Raw genomic sequence first — 26552 nt, forward strand, 5'->3', positions numbered from 1 at the left:
ATCATTGGCCAGAGCGTCAAGTGTGCGCTCTGAATGTGGCGAGAGCGAAACGAGATGGGTGGAGCTAAAGCTTAAGAGGGTGTGAACGCTGTTGAATGGGTGTAGACAAAGAAGAGCTCTTCACTCGATACCAAGATATTAAAAGGCCATTTTCTCAAAAGTGAGTTTACAAGTTGATCAACTTTCAAAGCAGAATTACTTCCCCATTGCGCATCAAAAATGCAGTGTCTGATATACCATTTTGTAGCTCTGAGTCTCTACTTTTATCCAATGTAATATTTCAAAGTTTGCTACATAAGACCATATGCAGGTGGTGAGTCACATATTTTAAACAAATATCTACAGCTACTATGGAATGCAGCACCAGAAAAGTATATTGTGTACAAGAGGAGTATGTTGGAGTCATAGAATTAGGAATTAGAATACTCATAGCAATAATTAGTAATGTACAGTAATAGGATCTCTATGTTTGGAGTACTGAAAGGTTACGATGTCATAGTGTCTTGACATATCACATGCTGTAGATCTCTACCATCACTTCTCTGCAGATGGGGGGAGGTAACTGTCAAGGTCTGCAACAAACCCTTCTCTTCCTCTCCTTGCCTGCGTCCCACATGTCACCCTATTCCCTTTAAAGTGCAATGCTTTTGACGAGGGCCAATAGGGACTTCCCCACCACCTATTAATAAATGAGTCATGGCTCCACTAAATTATTCTCTCTTATGCCTCCACTGCCCTCTTCACATGAAAGATGACTTAACTGACTGACCTGGTGCTGGATATTCAACTACAGGAGAGCGCCTTGGGGGGAGCCCAGAGGACATGGTTAGGGAGACAGGTGGAACGTGTCACGTACAGTGCCTGACACACGCACACATATGAAAGAACGACACATACACACATATGTGCATGCAAATACGGCACACACAGATGTGCAAAGACACACACACACAGGTCATTATGATTGTGCTGAGCATTGGTGTGAAAGGACGATAGCTCGGCACTTCAAGTGGTTGTCATACAGCCCATAATTGCAGTGTCCATATTATGACAGCAGCTGTCAAGAGAATGGCTCAGTAGCTGTCATTACTAGTAAGTAAACGTTAGCATCATAGATATCACTGTCTCACACTTCACAGAAGTCATTCATGTTTGTCAGTTCATATGAGTTCAAAACTGATAATATGTTATTCCTATGTGATGACAGGTTCTTAAGACTCAGATAAAAAGGCATTGCAGCTGCACCATTGATTAAAAAAAGGTATTCTTTCAACCCTCTTAAATTGTTTTTAAATAGTAAATCCATAGAGGATACATTTTACTTTAAAATACAATGTTTTTTAGTGTGACAGTTCCATGTATAGCCATGGAAAGGTGTAGCTTATATTGTAAAAAAATATTTGAAATGCATGTATTGCATTAAATTGTGTTGCAATGCCATTTAAACATATTTTAACCAAGCATGTGCTGGTTCAAAAGCTGGTTTGAAATGCATTTACAGGTTACAATCTAACACATTTGAATGAACCCGGAACATATCATCCCCACAGTGACTGTGTGTACATACCCCAACCAGAATCAATGGATTTAAAGGGCAACATTCGCACTGAGCAAAAGGGTAGAGCTGCCGCTTTCAAGGTGCGGGACTCTAACCTGGAAGCTTACAAGAAATCACGCTATGCCCTGCGACGAACCATCAAACAGGCAAAGTGTCAATACAGGGCTAAGATTGAATCATACTACACCGACTACGACGCTCGTCGGATGTGGCAGGACTTGCAAACTATTACAGACTACAAAAGGAAGCACAGCTGCAAGCTGCCCGGTGACACGAGCCTACCAGACGAGCTAAATCGCTTCGAGGCAAGCGACACTGAGGCATGCATGAGAGCATCAGCTGTTCCGGACGACTGTGTGATCACGCTCTCCGTAGCCGATGTGAGTAAGACCTTTAAACAGGTCAACAAACACAAGGCTGCGGGGCCAGACGGATTACCAGGATGTGTGCTTCGGGCATGTGCTGACCTCGCAGGTGTCTTCACTGACAACCTCTCTCTGATTGAGTCTGTAACACTTACATGTTTCAAGCAGACCACCATAGTCCATGTGCCCAAGAACACAAAGGCAACATGCCTAAATGACTACAGACCCATAGCACTCACGTCCGTAGCCATGAAGTGCTTTGAAAGGCTGGTAATGGCTTACATCAACAGCATTATCCCAGAAACCCTAGACCCAATACAATTTGCATACCACCCAAACAGATCCACAGATGATGCCATCTCTATTGCACTCCACACTGCCCTTTCCCACCTGGACAAAAGGAACACTTACGTGATAATGCTATTCATTGACTACAGCTCAGCGTTCAACACCATAGTACCCTCAATCACTGAGCTAAGGAACATGGTACTAAACACCTCCCTCTGCAACTGGATCCTGGACTTCCTGACGGGCCACCCCCAGGTGGTGAGGGTAGGTAGCAACACATCTGCCACGCTGATCCTCAACACTGGAGCTCCCCAGGGGTGCGTGCTCAGTCCCCTCCTGTACCCCCTGTTCACCCACGACTGCATGGCCAGGCACGACTAAGACACCATAATTAAGTTTGAAGACGACACAACAGTGGTAGGCCTGATCACCGACAACGTCGAGACAGCCTATAGGGAGAAGGTCAGAGACCTGGCCAGGTGGTGCCAGAATAGCAACCTATCCCTCAACGTAACCAAGACTAAGGAGATGATTGTGGACTACAGGAAAAGCAGCACCGAGCATGCCCCCATTCTCATCGACAGGTTTGTAGTGGAGCATGTTGAGAGCTTCAAGATCCTTGGTGCTCACATCAACAACAAACTAGAATGGTCCAAACACACCAAGATAGTCGTGAAGAGGGCACAACAATGCCTATTCCCCTTCAGGAAACTAAAAAGATTTGGCATGGGTCCTGAGATCCTCAAAAGGATTTATACAGCTGCAGCATTGAGAGCATCCTGACTGGTTGCATCACTGCCTGGTATGGTAATTGCTCGGCCTCCGACCGCAAGGCACTTCAGAGAGTAGTGCGTACGGCGCAGTACATCACTGGGGCAAAGCTGCCTGACAACCAGGACCTCTACATCAGGTGGTGTCAGAGGAAGGCCCTAAAAATTGTCAAAGACCCCAGGCGCAGTACATCACTGGGGCAAAGCTGCCTGACAACCAGGACCTCTACACCAGGTGGTGTCAGAGGAAGGCCCTAATAATTGTCAAAGACCCCAGCCATAGACTGTTCTCTCTACTATGGCAAGCGGTACCGGAGTGCCAAGTCTAGGACAAAAAGGCTTCTCAACAGTTTTTACCCCCAAGCCATAAGACTCCTGAACAGGTAACCAAATGGTTACCCGGACTATCTGCATTGTGTCCCACCACCCGCCAACCCTCCTTTATGCTACTGCTACTCTCTGTTCATCATTTATGCATAGTCACTTTAACCATACGTACATGTACATACTACCTCAATGAGCCTGACTAACCGGTGTCTGTATATAGCCTTGCTACTGATATTTTCAAATGACTTTTTACTGTTGTTTTATGTCTTTACTTACCTATACACACACACACACACACACACACACACACACACACACACACACACACACACACACACATACATACCTTTTTTTGCACTATTTGTTAGAGCCTGTAAGTAAGAATTTCTCTGTAAGCCCTACTACACCTGTTGCATTTCACCAAGCCCTACTACACCTGTTGTATTCGGTGCACGTGACAAATAAACTTTGATTTGATTTGAAAAATAGAACAGGTTCAAATTAACAAAACACTTCATAAAACAAATGTAGGACCTTCTTCTGGGCCTTCTTCATTAACGCAGGCCTATTCATAGGAATGCTAGGCTATGATAAATAAATCAACACCTGACATACAGTAGGCCAAAAATAAATCAGGATTTTCACAAATTGGTCAAAACACATAGGCTAGCCTACATCGTATCCAAATGTAGCCAGTGTGATAAAAACAATGAAACTTGAGCCTTCTGGCTACACAAACTTGGCTTTGATGCTGAAGAGGAAGATGGAGAACGAGGAAACATAGGCCTACACCCAGTAGGCCAGTGCAAGCTGAGAGGGTAGCTGTGCAGAACAGTAGAGAAAATGAGGAAGATTGTAAGTCAGGGGTCAGTGATTACAAGCTACAGGGGTAAGCTACATGAAGGAAGGGTTTAGGATAAGGCTCAATATGAAATTGGACTGCTTTTATTCATTTTTGAATAAATAAAAGTATAAGCCTATTCTACCGGTAGCTCAAAAGTAGGAGCCAATTTTGTTTGCGTTGGCTACGAACTGCATTTCAAGGTCATGTGTACAGTTTCAGGATAAACAAGGTGTGCGATTTTAATTCATGGTGACTTTGTGCAGCCTAATGTAAGTAATGTAAGTAAACAATGCACACACTCACAAACAGCAGAGCAGAGAAGGCCACAGAGAACTCAGAATTAGACATAGCATATAATTTAACAGATCACATCATGCTGTTCATAGAAATAATTTATTATGATTTATCAACTTGCAATTATTTATCTTGGGAAACAGGAGTGGGTTTGTGCGACAAACCTGAGTAACCCATCTCGAGACAAATGTGTATAGGTTAAGGTGGGTTAAGAAGCAAGGCATTACCGTGAGCGAAAGGGTTTGAAAGGGTCCTGTTAGTTCCATCTCCTGACCCTCCTGCTCCTATCCAGATGGAGCTAGGAAGGGCCGCATCGAGGGAGACCAGAGGAGGAGGCTCCTCTTGTACCAGTTGTGGCCGGAGAGGGCACACTTCAGGTCGGTGCTGGAGGAGTTCCTCTGGGAGTCGAGAGGGCAGGCAGAACACTCCTCGGTTACCACAGGTGAGTCAGCACCACACTCTCCCAGAGTTTCCTGTTGGTCACATGTTTTTATTAATTTGTTTCCTTAAATTTTTTCCCTCTCTCCAGCATAAGGCGCTAGTCGATTCAGGCGCAGCTGGGAACTTTATAGATCGTGGACTCGCTCAGAAGTTGAGGATTCCATTAGTAAAAGTAGACCTCCCTTTTCCTGTGCACTCTTTAGATAGTCGACCATTAGGGTCAGGGCTGGTCAGGGAGGCCACAATTCCTTTGGAGATGATTACGCAGGGGAATCATAAGGAGCGGATTAGTCGGATTAATCGATTCACCTGCATTTCCGGTGGTGTTGGGGATTCCCTGGCTGGCTATTCACAATCCGACGATTTTGTGGAAACAGGGAACTCTCCAGGGGTGGTCTGATGAGTGTTCAGGCAGGTGTGTAGGAGTTTTCATCGGTGCGACAACGGTGAAGAGTCCAGACCAGGTTTCCACCGTGAGCATTCCCGCTGAATATGCCGATTTGGCTATCGCTTTCAGTAAAAAGAAAGCAACCCAATTACCACCCCATCGACAGGGGGATTGCGTGATAAACCTCCGGGTAAATGCTGCACTCCCCAGGAGTCATGTGTATCCTTTATCCCAAGAGGAGACGATGGCTATGGAGACATATGTCACGGAAGCTCTGGGACAGGGATACATTTGGCCCTCCATGTCACCCGTCTCCTCAAGTTTCTTTTTTGTGAAGAAAAAGGATGGTGGTTTGCGTCCGTGTATTGATTATCGAGGTCTCAATTCCATCACAGTGGGTTTTAGTTACCCACTACCACTCATCGCTACGTCAGTGGAATCAATCATTTCACGGAGCGCAGTTCTTCACGAAACTGGATCTCAGGAGTGCGTATAATCTGGTGCGTATTCGGGAGGGAGATGAGTGGAAAACCGCGTTTAGTACCACATCTGGCCATTATGAGTACCTAGGTCATGCCGTACAGGTTAAAGAATGCTCCAGCTATCTTTCAATCCTTCGTTGACGAGATTCTTAGAGACCTGCACGGACAGGGTGTGGTGGTGTATATTGATGATATTTTGATCTACTCCACTACACGCACAGCGCATGTGTCTCTGGTGCGCAAGGTTCTTGGGCGACTGTTGGAGCATGACCTGTACGTGAAGGCGGAGAAATGTGAGTTTTCCAAACGATCCGTTTCCTTCCTGGGTTATCGCATTTCCAGCTCGGGGTGGTAATGGAGGGTGACCGCGTCAAGGCCGTGCGTAATTGGCCGACTCCGACCACGGTAAAGGAAGTGCAGCGGTTCTTAGGGTTTGCCAATTACTATCGGAGGTTTATCCAGGGTTTTGGTCAGGTAGCAGCTCCTATTACCTCACTGCTGGTGCGTCTGCAGTGGTCAGCAGAGGCGGACGGAGCTTTCCGTAGGTTGAAGGCGCTGTTCACTGAGGCGCCGGTGTTGGCGCAGCCGGACCCTTCTTTGGCGTTCATAGTAGAGGTGGACGCATCCGAGGCTGGGGTTGGAGCAGTACTCTCACAGCGCTCGGGTACGCCACCGAAGCTCCGCCCCTGTGCTTTTTTTTCAAAGAAGCTCAGGCCAGCGGAGCAGAATTATGATGTGGGGGACAGGGAGTTGTTGGCTATGGTTAAGGCTCTGAAGGTATGGAGACACTGGCTTGAGGGGGCTAAGCACCCTTTCCTCATCTGGACTGACCACCGTAACCTGGAGTACATCTGATCTATGACACTGAGGACCGGTCCATCGATCCTACTCCCATCATTCCAGCGGCTAAGCTGGTAGCACCAGTAGTATGGGAGGTGGACGCGGACATCGAGCGGGCACTTAGGGAGGAACCTGCGCCTCCACAGTGTCCGGAGGGTCGTAGGTACGTGCCGCTCGCTGTTCGTGATCAATTGATTCGATGGGCTCATAGTCTACCCTCGGCTCGTCACCCGGGTATTTCGAGGACAGTGCGAAGTCTTAGGGGGAAGTACTGGTGGCCCACCTTGTTGAGGGATGTGCGATTCTATGTCTCATCCTGTTCGGTGTGCGCCCAGAGAAAGGCTCCTAGGCACTTGCCAAGAGGGAATTTACAACCCCTCCCCGTTCCACAACGGCCGTGGACCCATCTATCGGTAGATTTTCTTACCGACCTTCCCCCCCTCTCAGGGGAACACTACGATCCTGGTCGTTGTGGATCGGTTCTCTAAGTCCTGCCATCTTATCCCGTTGCCCGGTCTCCCTACGGTCCTGCAGACTGCGGAGGCTCTTTTCACCCATGTCTTCCGGCACTACGGGGTGCCCGAGGATATTGTTTCTGATCGGGATCCCCAGTTTACCTCCCGTGTGTGGAAGGCATTTATGGAACGTCTGGGGGTCTCGGTCAGCCTGACCTCAGGGTATCACCCGGAGAGTAATGGGCAAGTGGAGAGAGTTAACCAGGAGGTGGGTAGGTTTCTGCGGTCGTATTGCCGGGACCGGCCAGGGGAGTGGGCGAGATACATCCCCTGGGCAGAAATGGCCCAGAACTCACTAAGCCACTCCTCTACTAACATGTCACCATTTGAGTGTGTGTTAGGGTACCAGCCGGTTCTGGCAACATGGCATCAGAGCCAGACTGAGGCTCCTGCGGTGGAAGAGTGGGTGCAGCACTCTAAAGAGACCTGGAGGGCCGTCCAGGAGTCATTACGCCAGGCGAGTGGACGGCAGAAGAAGAGCGCTGACCGTCACCCCGATGAGGCCCCCGTGTTTGCACCGGGACAGGGTCTGGCTCTCGACCCGAAACCTGCCCCTCCGCTTGCCCTGCCGGAAGCTGGGTCAGCAGTGTGTAGGGCCATTTAAAGTCCTGAGGAGAATAAACAAGGTTTGTTATCGATTATTACTTCGTTCATATTATCGCATTAACCCCTCGTTTCATGTGTCTCTCCTCAGGCCGGTGGTAGCTGGTCCCATGCAGGAAGGTGAGGTTCTGGAGGTCCCTCCGCCCCCTCTGGACATCGAGGGGTCCCCGGCGTACACGATAAGAGCTATTCTGGACTCAAGACGCCGGGTGAGGGGCCTGCAGTACCTCGTTGACTGGGAGGGATACGGTCCGGAGGAGAGGTGCTGGGTCCCGGTGGGGGATATTCTGGATCCATCCATGTTGAGAGAGTTCCATAATTTTGCACGCCCAATTTTTCAGTTTTTGTTTTGTTAAAAAAGTTTGAAATATCCAATAAATGTCATTCCACTTCATGATTGTGTCCCACTTGTTGTTGATTCTTCACAAAATATACAGTTTTATATCTTTATGTTTGAAGCATGAAATGTGGCAAAAGGTCGCAAAGTTCAAGGGGGCCGAATACTTTCGCAAGGCACTGTATGTAAGGGAATTCACCCCTGTATTGGACAAAAATGAATGGCAAATTATTGGCATAGTACAAACCATGTACACATTGGTCAATACCACCCAAATCGGCGTTGATTCATGCAAAGTGTACTTCAAATGCCATATGGCTATTACCAGTTGTAACACTTCAAAAATCCAACAGGTGGCGTGTGCGCTCCACCGTGGTTTTTCATATTGATATTGGACTCCAAGTCAACATCCAAAAGCCAAATTTTGAAAAAATGGATTTTTTGTCAAAAACTTATCACCCCTTAAAAAAGTGCTTTCTGGACCGTTTTTCGAAATTCTTTCGCTTTTTTTGTCAATTACACATGTGTAAGAACTGTATGAATATACTTTTGTCCAATTTTATTATCATTATTATTATTTTTTTACTTGCGCATTATTGCATGTGTTTTCTCCATCTGCAATATGATTTCATAGGAAGTCAGAAGTCAAAAGTCAATAATTGCAAAATTTCATAAAAAACTTCACACACCCCTAAAAAAGTGCTTTCTGGACCGTTTTTCGATTTTTTTTTTTCGAATTTTGTGTCAATTACACACGTATAAGAACTGTATCAACATACTTTAGTCATATTTTATTATCATAATGTTTTTTTTTTACTTGTGCATAAGGCATATGTTTTGTGGGGGCCAAATGTCATAAGAAATTTGACATGCTCAAAAATCCTTCAGAAATGCATAATTGACTGGCCTGATGAACTCGGGATGGCCGGGCAGTGATTGTTGTTCCTTTCAATCACTCGTGGTGTTGATTTCATCATGTCCATTTGTTTATGTTTTCTCACTTTTGCAAAGTCACTGTGCATTTGCCATATGGTTAACTGGGCATTCACCATCACCAATTTGTCATGCCATAAAAATCGTGCAGGAATGCCAAATTGACTGGCCCGATGACCTCGGGATGGCTGGGCAGTGATTCTGGTACCTCTCCATCGCTCGTTAGGGTTGATTTCAGAATGTCGCTTTTGGTGATGGTACCTCACCGCTTAAACATATTGCAAATGGACAAGAGTCACCTGCAAGTCACCGTCCATCAGTCAATTTGATATCATCCTGACACCAAACTGATACAAACTGACACCAAACCCACTTTTCCCAACTCGTTTAGGAGCCAAGTATCACATACTGCAGAGCTGGCCCAAAATTCACAACGCCTTCGGTTCAAACCATAAAAAAAACATAAAACACATAGTTACTTTCTAGCTGCGGGGCCAGTTCGGACATTATGTGTAGTCCTATGTGAGGCGACCCCGAATCCTGAGTTTCGGCTCGATAGGTCATTTGGTGTCCGAGTAAAAGCCTAATTGGTGCTGAAAATCCACTTTTTTCCATGCCTTGCTACGGGGTCCTTGAATGAGCTATCGGACAGAGATGTTGGGTTCTGTCTCTATGGGCCGAGACGGTCACAATGCACCTAGTCTTGTGTCTCTGGGACATTTCTAAATGTCGCCATTTTCGTAATGGTCAAAATGAATTGAAGTCATTGCAAATGTTCGAGGCTGTTTCTCGGACCGAGAACCTTCTAGAGCGCCGTAACTCACCACGCACTATCGACCTGAGGTCTAGAACAGGTTTCTAAAGTTTCGGAACTCTAGGTCTGACGGTTCTTTTTTAGCTCGAACAAAGCTAACTATTGGAGGCACTGTCAGTCTCTACACACCCCAATACGTCCCTCCATCCAAGTTGTGTATCTGTGTGATTTAGTTTTCCTTTGAATTTTTATGGGGAAAATGACGGATTTACAGTTCATGGGGGTTGCCTAATCATATATATGAAGTTTTGGAAAGATCTGATTTTTTTAACCCCTCGAAACAGCCCATGAGACACCAATTATGGCACTTCCGGTTGGCACAGGAAGCTATAACTCAACACACATCCTCATTGGGGTATTCTATTACAGAATCCTGAGTTTTAAGTTACGTTAAGAATTGACTGATTTACACAGGGTTCAATGCACTATGTCCATCAAATTGCAGGCAGTGTATGGATATACACTTTTAGGGTGATTTTAAGCACTTCCGGTTGGTCCAGGAAGCCTAGAATCGACACAGGTAGACCTTATAGTGGCCTGATGGACTGGTACCGAAGACAGGTTCATACAGCATTCATAACCCATATAGACTCCAGGTTGTATTTAGTGGAGCAGCCAATGTATTCCTATGGGGAGAGAAGTCAATGCACACTGTTTTTATGTAAACACCTTCTTTTAACTGTGAAGGGTTAATGTCACACGGTCAAGGTTAGGCTTGCACAGATCAGGAGGACCTTAGGAACATTCCTGTGGTTGAATTGTCCTTCTAAACCTAACGGTTCCGCCGCTGTCACCCAAAATCAAATGACGTACTGGTGCAGGCTTCATATTGAACCTTCTAGAGCGCCGTAACTCACCACGCACTATCTACCTGAGGTCTAGAACAGGATTCTAAAGTTTCGGAACTCTAGGTCTGACGGTTCTTTTTTAGCTCGAACAAAGCTAACTATTGGAGGCACTGTCAGTCTCTACACACCCCAATACGTCCCTCCATCCAAGTTGTGTATCTGTGTGATTTAGTTTTCCTTTGAATTTGTATGGGAAAAATGACTGATTTACAGTTCATGGGGGTTGACTAATCACACATATGAAGTTTTGGACAGGTCTGATTTTTTTAACCCTTCCAAACAGCACCTGAGACACCAATTATGGCACTTCCGGTTGGCACAGGAAGCTATAAATACACACATGTCTTGATTGACATAGAAACATACAGGTTCATACAGCATTCATAACCCATATAGACTCCAGGTTGTATTTAGGGGAGCAGGCAATGTATTCCTATGGGGAGAGAAGTCAATGCACACTGTTTTTATGTAAACACCTTATTTTAACTGTGAAAGGTTAATGCCACACAGTCAAGGTTAGGCTTGCACAGATCGGGAGGACCTTAGGAACATTCCTGTGGTTGAATTGTCTTTCTCAACCTAACGGTTCCGCCGCTGTCACCCAAAATCAAATGACATTGTGGTGCAGGCTTCATTGTGGGCCTATTTTTCTCATGGTCGCTGCGCTTAGACCGAGCGAGCTACGGTCAAGCGGGATATCTCGTTGAACTCGGCACGGCCTTGGGATTATGTTTATGCCATTGCCTGCTCTCTGTGTCTTTAAACACCACGCTTTGTCACTCCATCCTTGCTGTGTGTGTGTGTGAGAGCTTTTCTTTGACATCTGTTGGGAGAAATGACTGATTTACAGTTCATGGGGGTTGCCTAATCACACATATGAAGTTTTGGACAGATCTGATTTTTTTAACCCTTACAAACAGCTCCTGAGACACCAATTATGGCACTTCCGGTTGGCACAGGAAGCTATAAATACACACATGTCTTGATTGACATAGAAACCTACAGAATCCTGAGTTTTAAGTCTTTAAGTTGAGAATTGACTGATCTACACAGGGTTGAATAATGCAGAGTCATTTTCACCTTTGGAGGTGATGTACATCCAAATAACTTTTGGGTCAATTTAACCACTTCCGGTTGCTCCAGGAAGCTTAGAATCGACACAGGTAGACCTCATAGTGGTCTGATGGAATGTCATAGAAGACAGGTTCATACAGCATTCATAACCCATATAGACTCCAGGTTGTATTTAGGGGAGCAGGCAATGTATTCCTATGGGGAGAGAAGTCAATGCACACTGTTTTTATGTAAACACCTTCTTTTAACTGTGAAGGGTTAATGTCACACGGTCAAGGTTAGGCTTGCACAGATCAGGAGGACCTTAGGAACAGTCCTGTGTTTGAATTGTCCTTCTAAACCTAACGGTTCCGCCGCTGTCACCCAAAATCAAATGACATTGTGGTGCAGGCTTCATTGTGGGCCTATTTTTCTCATGGTTGCTGCGCTCAGACCGAGCGAGCTACGGTCAAGCGGGGTGCCTCGTTGGACTCGGCACGGCCTTGGGATTATGTTTATGCCATTGCCTGCTCTCTGTGTCTTTAAATATATCCCATTTAGCAGACGCTTTTGTCCAAAGCGACTTACAAGTCGGCTGGGGCCACTACTTTTGCATATGGGTGGCCCCAGTGGGAAACGAACCCACGACGCTTGGCGTTGCAAGCGCCATGCTCTACCGACTGAGCCACACAGGTTTAAACACCGTGCTTTGTCACTCCATCCTTGCTGTGTGTGTGTGTGAGAGCTTTTCTTTGACATCTGTTGGGAGAAATGAGTGATTTTACAGTTCAGGAGGGTTGCCTAATCACATATGAAGTTTTGAAAAGATCTGACCTTTTTAACCCTTGGATACAGCCACTATGACACCATTTAAGGCACTTCCTGTTGGCACAGGAAGCTATAAATAAACTCATATCCTCATTGGGGTATGCCTTTACAGAATCCTGAGTTTTAAGTCTTTACGTTAAGAACTGAGTTATTTACGGAGGGTTTAGTGAGTGTGTGTTATTTCAGAAAATCATAGAAAATCACAGAAATGTCGCAGAGCTCCGCAGCACACTTTAAAAATATTCGTATGAACACCCTGCAACTGGATCTGTAACCGTTGAAAAAAAAACCCACCTATATTTGAACATCACAAACCTGTCATCGTACGATTTCTCTTAAATGACGATACATAAATGGCTGATTTTTTTTAATTGACACCGGAGGCTCCTTGACTTTGACGTGAAGTGAAAAAATAATTTCTCTATTTTCATTTTGGACCTTTAATCCCAGAAATATGGCCATAACTCAAAAACCGTTGAGGCCTAGATGCCATCTTGTTCGGGGCCATCTGCCCATTATGCCAAACCTATGCTCACCAAGTTTCGGCTTCGAAATATTTTCAGTTTTCGAGATATGGCCCGTCGTGATTCGGGATGTTTTGTCCAATATGATTGCTTATGCCCTCTTGTGGGATCTTCCGGCATAGCGGAAAAATGGACCAAAATTTGATTATTTTATAAAACGAAAACCGAATGTCCTACAAAGTTAATTTGATGACTTCCCGGTAGGTCTGGCCCTGCCGCTCGGCCCGACGCCGTCCCCGAATTTTAAAAATGTTTTCGGACGTCTAGTAAGGGACTGTACATTTCCAATATGGACTTTCTCACTAACCATACGGTGATTGTCAAAAAGTTCCCTTAAGGTATGTACGTACGTACAACTTAAACTTCATATACATACATGTATGTATGTACGTACGTACATACATGTATGTATATGAAGTTGAGGTTGGAAGTTTACATACACTTTAGCCAAATACGTTTAAACTGAGTTTTTCACAATTCCTGACAGTTAATCCTAGTAAAAATTCCCTGTCTTAGCTCAGTTAGGATCACCACTTTATATTAAGAATGTGAAATGTCAGAATAATAGTAGACTGCCAAAACCGCCATCAAAAAGCCAGACTACGGTTTGCAACTGCACATGGGGACAAAAGATCATACTTTTTGGAGAAATGTCCTCCGGTCTGATGAAACAAAAATAGAACTGTTCGGCCATAATGACAATTGTTATTTCTGGACAAAAAAGGGGGAGGCCTGGAAGCCGAACAACATCATCCCAACCGTGAAGCAAGAGGGTGGCAGCATCATGTTGTGGGAGTGTTTTTCTGCAGGAGTGACTGGTGCACTTCACAAAATAGTTGGCATCTTGAGGATGGACAATTATGTGGATATATTGAAGCAATAACTCAAGACATCAGTCAGGAAGATAAAGCTTGCTTGCAAATGGGTCTTCCAAATGGACAATGACCCCAAGCATACTTCCAAAGTTGTGGCAAAATGGCTTAACGACAACAAAGTCAAGGTATTGGAGTGGCCATCACAAAGACCTGACTTCAATAGTAAAGAAAATGTGTGGGCAGAACTGAAAAAGCATGTGTGATCAAGGAGGCCTACAAACCTGACTCAGTTACACCAGCTCTGTCAGTAGGAATGGGCCAAAATTCACCCAATTTATTGTGGGAAGCTTGTGGACGGCTACCCGAAATTACGGCTACCCGAACCCGAAGAATTTAAAGGCAATGCTACCAAATACTAACTGAGTGTATGTAAACTTCTGACCCACTGGGAATGTGATAAAAGAAACAAAAGCTGAAACAAATAATTATCTCTGCTATTATTCTGACATTTCAAACAGGTAATTTTTACTAGGATTAAATGTCAGGAATTGTGAAAAACTGAGTTTAAATGCATTTAGCTAAAGTGCATGTAAACTCCCGACATCAACTGTATAAACATATAATGTAGGCACTAATATGTTCACTATATTGCTGTATAATCAATGTATCTATGCTGTAAAATTATTGTCTCATCACCTCAGAAATTCAGAATAACATACAGTATGAACAGTTTAACGTAAACTGCAAACTGCCCCAACCCTATGACTCATAACACAGTGTCATGATTGTCATGTTATCATTAAAATCAAGACACGTAAACTAATACAGCTTACTAATAAAGCTTTGCAATATCATAACAGGTCCAGATTTCCTGTCGTCACCTGGCTGCACAATATATTAATTAATCCATGTTCCACTTAGCACATTAAGCGATGAGGCATATTGTGTGGCAGCCCCTCCTACATCGCTTTTTGGACACACGCAGGTCTCTCTTGTTGTACATCAGCGCTGCGTTGGCACCCTAGAATTCCCTTGGCTGATGCCAGTTTCATTGAACACCTGAGCTGCCAGCACAGACAGCACAGAAACACCCACTCACTGGCACGCACCCAAACACATGCACGTGTGCAAGCACACACAGAGTGCATGCTGGGGAGAGACAGATGATGCCGATAGCTCCTGTTCTCAGCTCAACATCCAATAAAAAACAGCCAACACCAGCCCAAACACTGAGCCCAGTTTGACTTTCACCATCTACCTTTATCATTTTACAGACGACAGAGTCAAAAAGACTTCTGAGTGAATTCAATATTCCCTCATTTTATTTTATTTTACATTTTTTAAATGTTCACCTTTATTTAACGAGGTAGGCCAGTTGAGAACAAGTACTTATTTACAACTGCGACCTGGCCAAGATCAAGCAAAGCAGTGGGACAAAAACAAAAACACAAGAGTTGCACATGGGATAAACAAACGTACAGTGAATAACGCTAGAAAAATATGTATACAGTGTGTGCAAATGAAGTAAGGAGGTACGGCAATAAATAGACCTAGAGTGGCAAAGTAATTACAATTTAGCAATTTACACTGGAGTGATAGATGTGCAGATGAGGATGTGCAAGTAGAAATACTGGTGTGCAAAAAAGCAGAAAAACAAAAACAAATATAGGGATGAGGTAGGTAGTTGGTTAGATGGGCTATTTCCAGATGGGCTGTGTACAGCTGCAGCGATCAGTAAGCTGCTCTGACAGCTGATGCTAAAGTTAGTGAGGGAAATACAAGTCTCCAACTTCAGTGATTTTTGAAATTCATTCCAGTCATTGGCAGCAGAGAACTGGAATGAAAGGCAGTCAAAGGAGCTGTTGGTTTTGGGGATGACCAGTGAACTATACCTGCTGGAGCCTGTGCTATGTGTGGGTGTTGCTATGGTGACCAGTGAGCTGTCCATTCTTAGCCTGTAATTTTGGTAATTTGTGTATATTATAAAAGATTGTGCTTATATGTAAAAATGACCAGAAGTCATTTTTGGTGCATTAGAGCTGAAAGTGGTAGCATATGCTACTACATGGACACCCGAACTGAAACAAAACAATGTATTGGGTAAGTATGACTCCTTCCACTACATTGTCATGCCCTGGTCTTAGTATTTTGTGTTTTCTTTATCTATTTAGTCAGGCCAGGGTGTGACATGGTTTTTTTTATGTGGTGTGTTTTGTCTTGGGTTTTTTTCAGATGTATTGGGATGATAGCTTAGTGGGGTGTTCTAGGTGAATCTATGGCTGTCTGAAGTGGTTCTCAATCAGAGGCAGGTGTTGATCGTTGTCTCTGATTGGGAACCATATTTAGGCAGCCATATTCTTTGAGTGTTTTGTGGGTGATTGTCCTTTTGTCCCTTTTCCTGTCCTTATGTCTGTCGTGTACTAGTTTGCACCAGTATTAGGCTGTTTCAGTTTTCATTACGTTTATTGTTTTGTAGTGTTTGTGTTTAGTATGTTTTTTATTAAACATGAATCTCAATAGCCACGCCGCATTTTGGTCCGACTCTCCTTCGCATATAGAAAACCGTAACATACTGTGGCAAAGAAGGGGGTCGAGTGATAAATGGCAGATATGTGAGAGCAGAACTAATAAACGGGCTCTGCCCGATCACTAAAATGGCCACCCCCGTCAGAACTACAGACCACAAAATGGCCGACCACCAAAACTACAAGTCCCAGAAGCAAGGGGAACCCTCAGAAGGTGGAGCCAACCCACAGATAAAGGGTCAAGAAAAACCAGGAAGAGGAGAAGAGAGTGCTGGAAGGATCAATGAACAATAGAGAAAGAGACAATAGAGATTGGCTGGATTTACCGTGTATGAGCTGGACTGTTTTGGACTTACCTGTTGGCGTTTGGACCTGGACCTACCGAGAACCCGATTTGTGTACCGAACCCTGCTATCCTTGACCTCGCCTACGGCCTGGGTGGACCAGGACGGAGAAACAAACACACAGGTACTGTCCTGTTCGAAAGAACTCTCATTCTTGGGTGATTGTGTGACGGTTTACCACTTAGTTTGTGACAAACGCTCCTAACCTTGAAGAGGTTTGCCACACGTGGTGGAGAATGCGGGCATGGACTAACCATACCACTGGTTAGGTAGAAGAAAAAGAAAAATGTTCAGTTAGCACTCCAAAGGGGAGTCAGGTATTTTTTGTGGCTTTGTTTGGTTAGGACAGTTTCTCAGGAAAATGAGTAGGGAGGGAGCCATACAGGCCCTGTTACAAGCGGCGGCCGCCCAACAAGAGGCAACTGGAGCTCAACAAATAGCTCATCAGGATGCAATGCGAATGTATCAGGACACGTTACAGGTCCAGCACCGCACCAACCAGCTGCTCAGAGAAGAGCAAGAGAGAAACACCCGGGAGTTAAGAGAAGGCCTAAAGGGGCTAGCGGACCAAATTGGGGCTCAATTACCAGCTGCAAATACCCAGAGGAGGGCCAATCATTTTCTTCAAATAATTACAGCGCAGGATGATGTGGAAGCATGTCTTACCACCTTCGAAAGGACGGCAGAGAGGGAGAAGTGGCCGAAAGAAGAATGGGCAGGGCTTCTGGCACCATACCTGGCAGGGGAAGCTCAAAAAGCGTATTTCGACCTGGAGTTGAAAGATGCACAGGATTACGATAAACTAAAGGGAGAGATCCTGACTAGACTGGGAGTGACCAATACCGTGAGGCCCACTTCCACCAGTGGGCCTACCGACCGGGACAACCCCCACGAACACAGATGTTCGACTTGATTCACCTGGCACGGAAATGGTTGCGACCAGAGACCCGGTCATCCGCCGAGATCGTCGAGACCATCGTACTCAACCAGTTTCAGCGAGGTCTACCCCAAGAAGTGAGACCATGGGTTGGCCAGAACGAGGTACTTTCCGCCGACCATCTCGTGGGCCTGGTTGAACGGTATTGTATGGCAGGAACAGCTGAGCAGGCACAGGAGGAAAGATTCCCGTTCCCCAGGCATGGGCAAACCAGCGGACAGGGTAAGGCTTTCCCAGCATATAGAGGGGGAAGAGAGCAGCGGGGGGCCATGAGGAAAGATTCAGAATCAGGCCATGCACTAAGGGAAAAAACGGAAACCGGGACAGGGTGTCGAGGGGGTCTCCCCCCCGAACCCCTATTATCTGTTACAATTGTAATCAACCAGGACATATTGCAGCCTACTGCCCTATTAAAGAAGAGCCAATGCAATGTAACCTCGGTGAAAATGAAGATGATATACGGTATGCATGTCCTGTTGTAACCACTGTACTGAAATATCAAACAAACATATGTGCAGGGTGAAGGTTGAAGGGAAAGAGGTTGAAGCACTGCTGGATTCCGGCAGTATGCTTACCCTGGTCGTTGCAAGCCTAGTGCCGAATCATAAACTGGATACAAGACAGGATATCAGTGTTACATGCATTCATGGGGATACCCGTCTGTACCCCACGGCCTTAGTGAGCATACAAACAGAGGACGGTCTGCTGGATTATGAGGTCGGCGTGGTCCCAAAGATGCCATATGATGTAATATTGGGTAGAGACTTTCATAACTTTGCGAAGTTAGGCCACAAGAATGGCATATTTGAGAAGCCAACAACCCTGACCAAGCAGGAAGAAGCATGGGGCCTTCAACCAAAGCCAGGAAAAGAGGTCTCCCAGGGGACAACATCACAGGTGCTAGTAGGGGAGGAGGAGGATGAAGTGGCAAACCTCGCTGATAACGAACAGCCCGGTACTAGTGGGGCTGGGGTCGATCTGAATCCAGAGGATGACGATCTAGAACCAGCAGACCTGGCAGGGTCCTTGACTAATTTTGGGACGGCCCAAAACCAGGATCCAACCCTGCAGCAAGCCAGAGCAGATGTGCAGGTCGTAGAAATGTTGGGATGATGCCTAATAGTTTTCCCCACTTCATCATGAAAAAGGGTTTGGTGTACAGAGTCTCGAAAATAGGGGTTGATGTGTGGTGGAACAGTTGTTGGTTCCCACTCGGTACCGGAGGACAGTACTGGATCTAGCTTATGGGCACATTCTGGGTGGACACCTTGGTATCGATAAAACCCGAGACCGGATTGTAAGGAGGTTTTACTGGCCAGGAATTCAAGCTGAAGTGGCTCGGCATTGTAGAGAGTGCCCGGAGTGCCAGTTAACAGATCCCCGACCAGCTGTTAGAAGCCCGTTAGTGCCACTCCCCATAATCGAAACGCCATTTGAGAGGATAGCGATGGATTTAGTGGGCCCACTACCCAAATCCGCCAGAGGGCACCAATACATTCTGGTCATTCTAGATTATGCCACTCGCTACCCAGAAGCAATTCCTCTTCGGACTATGGCTTCCAAGAATATCGCAAAGGAATTGGTGCTCTTGTTCACCAGGGTAGGCGTTCCAAAGGAGATCCTTACTGACCAGGGGACCCCCTTTGTGTCCCGACTTATGGCGGACCTTTGTAAACTGTGGCAGGTGAAACAGTTGAGGACATCGGTTTACCATCCTCAGACGGACGGGCTGGTCGAGAGATTCAACCGGACCCTGAAGTCAATGCTCAGGAAGGTAATCGATAAGGATGGGAAAAACTGGGATTGCATGTTGCCGTATCTGATGTTTGCCATTAGAGAGGTTCCTCAAGCCTCGCTGGGGTTTTCTCCCTTTGAACTGGTTTATGGGAGGCATCCCCGGGGAATCTTAGACATCGCCCGGGAAACCTAGGAGCACCAATCCACCCCGTATACTAGTGTCATAGAGCACGTCACGGCAATGCAAGACAGGATAGCCACAGTCATGCCCATCGTCAGAGAGCACATGAGACAAGCACAGGAGCACCAGCGGCACACTTATAACCGGCAGGCTACCCTGAGGGAATTTCAACCGGGAGATAAGGTGTTAGTGCTGATCCCCACAGTAGAGTGTAAACTACTGGCCACATGGAAAGGACCATATGAAGTACTGGAGAGAATAGGAGAAGTCAATTATCGGATCCGACAGCCAGGTCGACGGCCCCAGGAACAGATTTATCACATAAACCTGTTAAAAGCATGGAGAGAGAGAGAAACACTAATGGTCACATACCCCACACACACTCAGGAGACAGCCGAAGTAAATATTTCACCCACTCTGTCCCCAGCACAAGTACAGGAAGTAAAGACCCTGATCCAGAAAAACAGAGATGTGTTTTCAGAGGTACCTGGCCGAACTGAGGTTACAGCTCATGATATCGTTTCCCTACCAGGAAGAAAAGTGAGTATGAGGCCATATCGGGTACCCGAGGCTCGACGGGCCACGATTAGAGCACAGGTGGAGAAAATGTTGACAGCTGGAGTGATCGAAGAGTCACATAGTGAGTGGTCTAGCCCAATTGTGATGGTCTCCAAGCCCGATGGGTCTTTGCGGTTCTGTAATGACTTTCGGAAGGTAATTGAAATCTCCAAGTTTGATGCCTACCCCATGCCCCGAGGAGATGAACTACTGGAGAAAATTGGTAATGCTCGGTACATTACGACTCTTGATCTGACAAAAGGGTACTGGCAAATTCCTCTGACCCCCAGGGCCAAAGAAAAGACAGCCTTTGCAACACCTGATGGTTTGTTTCAATACACCGTCATGCCACCGTCATGCCATACACGGGGCCCCAGCCACCTTTCAACGGCTCATGGACAAAGTCCTAAAACTGCACAAGGCATACGCCGCAGCTTATTTAGATGACGTGGGGACCTAAAGCCCAGATTGGGAATCCCACTTACCCCGGGTACAGGCAGTGTTAGACGCCCTTAGAAAGGCAGTGCTCACGGCAAACCCTGCCAAGTGTTATGTGGGGTTAGAGGAAACAGAGTATCTGGGATACACTGTGGGAAGAGGGTTAATCAAACCCCAACATAAGAAGGTGAAGGCAATTAGAGAATGGCCGAAACCAGTAAATAAGAAGCAGGTTCGAGCCTTCCTAGGGCTGACTGGTTACTACCGGAAATTCATCCCAAGTTATGTCACAGTGGCCGCCCCACTTACCGACATGACTAGAGCCAGAGGGCCAAACATGGTCAAATGGGATGAAAGGGCCACCAAAGCATTTAGGACATTACAGGAGGCTCTCTGCTGTAATCCAGTGCTGGTGGTACCAGACTTTAAGAGAGAGTTTGTGGTTCAGACGGATGCCTCAGAGGTCGGCTTTGGAGCAGTGCTATCCCAAGAGGTAGAAGGGGTGGAACACCCCATCCTGTTTATAAACAGGAAGCTGGAACCACGGGAAACCAACTACTCAGTCGTTGAGAAAGTGGCGCTGGCAGTAAAGTGGGCTCTAGAAAGCCTGAAATACTACCTGCTGGGGCGCCACTTCACCCTCATCAGTGACCATGCCCCACTCACCTGGATGCATAGGGCTAAAGAGAAGAACGCTCGGGTGATGCGGTGGTTTTTGAGTCTCCAACCGTTTCATTTTGACTTGAAACACAGAGCAGGGAAGGAAATGGGAAACGTGGATGGGTTATCCCGCATGCACACATATTTTGCTGCGGTAGCCCGACTTAGGGGGTCGGATCTAGGGGGAGAGATGTGTGGCAAAGAAGGGGGTCGAGTGATAAATGGCAGATATGTGAGAGCAGAACTAATAAACGGGCTCTGCCCGATCACTAAAATGGCCACCCCCGTCAGAACTACAGACCACAAAATGGCCGACCACCAAAACTACAAGTCCCAGAAGCAAGGGGAACCCTCAGAAGGTGGAGCCAACACACAGATAAAGGGTCAAGAAAAACCAGGAAGAGGAGAAGAGAGTGCTGGAAGGATCTATGAACAATAGAGAAAGAGACAATAGAGATTGGCTGTATTTACAGTGTATGAGCTGGACTGTTTTGGACTTACCTGTTGGCGTTTGGACCTGGACCTACCGAGAACCCGATTCGTGTACCGAACCCTGCTATCCTTGATCTCGCCTATGGCCTGGGTGGACCAGGACGGAGAAACACACACACAGGTACTGTTCTGTTCGAAAGAACTCTCATTCTTGAGTGATTTGGTGACAGTTTGAAGAGGTTTGCCACAATACATTCTGATCGAAGACCATCAAAGGTAAGGGAATATTTATGCTGTAATTTTGTATTTCTGTTGACTCCAACATAGCGGAGAAATATTGTTTAAGTCTGAGCGCCGTCTCAGATTATTGCATAGTGAACTAATTCCGTAACGTTAAAAATAAATGTGACACAGCGGTTGCATTAAGATGCAGTGTATCTTCCTAATTATATGTAGAACATGTATATTTAGTCAAAGTTTATGATGTGTATTTCTGTTATCTGGCGGAGCTTTCTATAATTTCTCCTGACATTTTTGAGCATTTTCTGAACATGGCGTCAATGTAAACGGAGATTCATGGATATAAATTGCATATTATTGAAAAAACATAAATGTACTGTGTAACATGTCATATTACTGTCATCTGATGAAGATTTTCAAAAGGTTAGTGAATTATTTTTCTTTTAATCCTGCGATTCCTTGAGATTGCATATTTTGTTCGACAAAATGGCTGCATATCGTCTGTGTCTTTGTGGTGGTTTAACATAAATATGTGCTATGTTTTCGCCATAAAACATTTTAGAAATCTGACTCACTGGGTAGATGAACAAGGTGTTTATCTTTCATTTGAGCTATTAGACTTGTTAATGTGTGGAGGTTAATATTTCTAAGAATATTTTTGCATTCTGTGCACCAACGTTTGAGTTGAGCGGGGGGTGTCCTTTCCCGCTTGGGAACCTATTCCGTCAGCATTAACCAACAATGCAGTTTGAAGAAAAATAAGTGTTAAGAAAGTATTTACTAAATAAACTGAAGTGGGGTAACTACAATGTTGTTAATCTATCCTCAGTTTTCACCTATCACAGTCATTACACTCTGTCACTGTTTTAAAGTCACCATTGGCCTTCATGGTGAAATCCCTGAACGTTTTCATTCCTCTACGGCAACTGAATTAGGAAGAACGCCTGTATCTTTGTAGTGACTGGCTGTATTGATACACCATCCAACGTGTCATTAATAACTTCTCCATGCTCAAAGGGATATTTAATGTCTGCTTTTATTTTTACCCATCTACCAATAGGTGCCCTTCTTTGTGAGGCATTGTAAACCTCCCTGGTCTTTGAGATTGAATCTGTTTGAAATCCACTGCACTGCTCATGTGGGGTACAGAGATGAGGTAGTCATTCAAAAAATCATGTTAAACACTATTATTGCACCCAGAGTGAGTCCATGCAACTTATGATGTAACTTTATCAGCAAATTGTTACTCCTGAACTTATTTAGGCTTATTTAGGCTCTTGTCATTACAAAGAGGTTAAATACTTACTGACATTTCAGCTTTTCATTTTAATTCATTTCTAAAAACATAATTCCACTTTGACATTATGGCCAGTGATACAAAATCCCAATTTAATCCATTTAAAGTTAAGGGGTGTGAATACTTTCTGCAAGACACTGTACATGTGGACATTGCACATACATGACCAGCTTAAGATATATTTGTGTTGCAATACAAAAACAAAAACATTTTCCGCTATAAATAGGCTATCATATTGATTTGCTTATAAAGACAGTATGCCTACACTTTCCCTAGCAAATGAAAATGTGATTGTGTAGAGTACAACCACAGATAGCACAAGGAGCATAAAAACCTTTTGTACAACTTCAGCTGCCCCAGAGCTATTATGGCATTCCATTTCTATGGTCTATTCCAGTGTTTCCCGACCCTGTTCTTCCAGTACCCCAAACATAACACATTTTCCTTGTAGCCCTGGATAAACACACCTCATTCAACTCATTGAGGGCTTGATGATTGGTTGACAAGTTGAATCAGGTGACTCGTCTGTTCTCTCTGATACGGCAAGCGGTATCGGAGCGCCAGGTCTAGTTCCAAAAGGCGCCTTAAACAGCTTCTACCCCCAAGCGAAAAGACTGCTGAACAATTAATCAAATGTCCACTGGACTATTTACATTGACCTTTGTTTTTACACTGCTGCTACTCGCTGTTTATTATCTACAGTATATGCATAGTCACTTTACCCCAACCTACATGTACAAACTACCTCGACTAACCTGTACATTGACTCGATACCGGTACCCCCTGCATATAGCCTTGTTATTGATATGTCATTTTATTGTTACTTTGATTTGATCTTTCAACATAAAACTTATTGAATAGATTTGGTCACATGAGAGACATTCCTTCCCCTCTTCCATCATCAGCATAGGGAAGTGCCAATACCCCTACTACATTCGAAGACGCATCGTTAATCATAATATTGAACAAAATAGGACTGATAGCACTGCCTTCAGGAATACCATCGGCATCAGATAAAATCAAATAAATCTCAACATCAACTGTTCAGAGGAGTCTGTGTGATACAGGCCTTCATGGCTGAATTGCTGCAAAGAAACCACTACTAACGGACACCAATAACAAGAAAGGGCTTGCTCGGATGATCTCAACATGTGTATTTCCCACCGTAAAGTATGGAGGAGGAGTTGTTATGGTGTGAGGGTGCTTCGCTGGTGACAGTGTCTGTGATTTATTTACAATTCAAGCATTCTGCAGCGATACACCATCCCATCTGGTTTGCGCTTAGTAGGACTATCATTTGTTTTTCAACAGGACAATGACCCAACACACCTCCTGGCTGTGTAAGGGCTATTTTACCAAGGAGAGTTATGGAGTGCTGCATCAGATGACCTGGCCTCCACCATCACCTGACCTTAACCCAAGGATAAGCAGCCAGCAAGTGCTCAGCATATGGGGTATATACTCCTTCAAGACTGCTGGAAAAGCATTTTGTATGAAGCTGGTTGCCAAGAGTGTGCAAAGTTGTCAACAAGGCAAAGGGTGTCTACTTTGAAGAATCTAATATATATATATATATATATATATATTGATATATATATTGATTTGTTTAACACTTTTTTTTGCTCACTACATGATTCCATATGTCTTATTTTGATGTCTTCAATATTATTCTACAAGGAGAAAACAGTAAAAATAAAGAAAAACCCTTGAACGAGTAAGTGTTCTAAAATTTTTGGCCGGTAGTGTACTTTAAGATGGTAGGTGACACAATTACTGAACGGAAACACCTGTGTCAATTAACCACTTCCATTTGCTGTGTCAATTAACCACTTCCATTTGCTGTACCAATAGAAACAAGGAACACTTAACACTATTATTATTTGACCCTGCTGGTCATCTATGAACTTTTGCACATCTTGAAGAACAATCTGGCCTTAATGGCCAAGTATTATTAAAATCTCCACCCAGCACAGCCAGAAGAAGACTGGCCACCCGTCAGAGCCTGGTTCCTCTCTAGGTTTCTTCCTAGGTTGCACTGAGTGTGCTGTTCCACAAGTAAATTAGTCAATGTACTGTATGTATGATGAGGCTGAGTAATACATTGTTCACACCATTCCACAGACCTTTTAACCCAGGACCAAATTTGGGAAACTCTGAGCTAATCAACTCTCAAACACCAAGGACGCTAATCAAACACCAAGGATGAGACCAGTGGACACAGTAGCCACAAGGCCTGGATTTTAATAGCCTCCAGTCCAGCTGAGGTGCACCGATCCAGTTCTGATGCACTACAAAGGCCCCTGGCTATAGGCCCACAGGTCTGAGCCAAGAAACCAGGTGCACAAACAACTCAAGGTTAGGCAGTCTACTCTTGCTTCCAGGTGCATCACAGGAGTGATTTAGTGCCAGCTTCTGCTAAGCAGGGCCATCTTGCCCCTGTTCCCCACACATATAGGCACGGAGCGGGAATCAAAGTACCAGATTAGCGGTTAAATATCAGCATTAAAGGTTTGTTTGGCTAGGCAAACAACCCGGGGTAGGAACAATGGCTGGCTGAATCTGGACAGGATGGGAGGAAAAGAGCGAGAGAGGAGGGGGAAGCATGTTTTTCTGAGCCATATATCAAGAAGTGCTCCTTTCTGAGGGGAGAAGTGATAGAACAAATATATAGGCTATTTCAGATTATTTACAGTGCACTGTCAATTTATCCACTCTTTCTGAGAAGAAAGCGGAGAATGTGCCCACCCGCCCATCCTACAATACCCAACGACTGGGTTGGCGCTTACCCTTGGGTTGTGCCATGTCGGAGATCTTTGTGGGCTACACTTGGCCTTGTCTCAGGATGGTATGTTGGTGGTTGAAGATATCCCTCTAGTGGTGTGGGGGCAGTGCTATGGCAAAGTGGGTGGGGTTATATCCTTCCTGTTTGGCCCTGTCCGGGGGTGTCCTCGGATGGGGCCACAGTGTCTCCTGACCCCTCCTGTCTCAGCCTCTATTTATGCTGCAGTAGTTTGTGTCGGGGGGCTAGGGTCAGTTTGTTATATCTGGAGTACTTCTCCTGTCCTATTCGGTGTCCTGTGTGAATTTAAGTGTGCTCTCTCTAATTCTCTCTTTCTTTCTCTCTCTCGGAGGACCTGAGCCCTAGGACCATGCCTCAGGACTACCTGACATGATGACTCCTTGCTGTCCCCAGTCCACCTGGCTGTGCTGCTGCTCCAGTTTCAACTGTTCTGCCTTATTATTATTGGACCATGCTGGTCATTTATGAACATTTGAACATCTTGGCCATGTTCTGTTATAATCTCCACCCGGCACAGCCAGAAGAGGACTGGCCAC

At 45.2% G+C, this 26552-nt stretch overlaps 1 protein-coding gene across 1 annotated transcript in view; it reads right to left on the reverse strand.

Annotated features, from left to right (window-relative positions):
- Positions 1–26552, reverse strand: part of LOC135542364 (receptor-type tyrosine-protein phosphatase T-like) — a 553030-nt gene that overhangs the window by 343708 nt on the left and 182770 nt on the right. The gene's annotated exons all lie outside the window — the stretch shown is intronic.

Source organism: Oncorhynchus masou, chromosome 6 (assembly GCF_036934945.1).
Source record: "Oncorhynchus masou masou isolate Uvic2021 chromosome 6, UVic_Omas_1.1, whole genome shotgun sequence".
Lineage (NCBI taxonomy): Eukaryota > Metazoa > Chordata > Actinopteri > Salmoniformes > Salmonidae > Oncorhynchus > Oncorhynchus masou.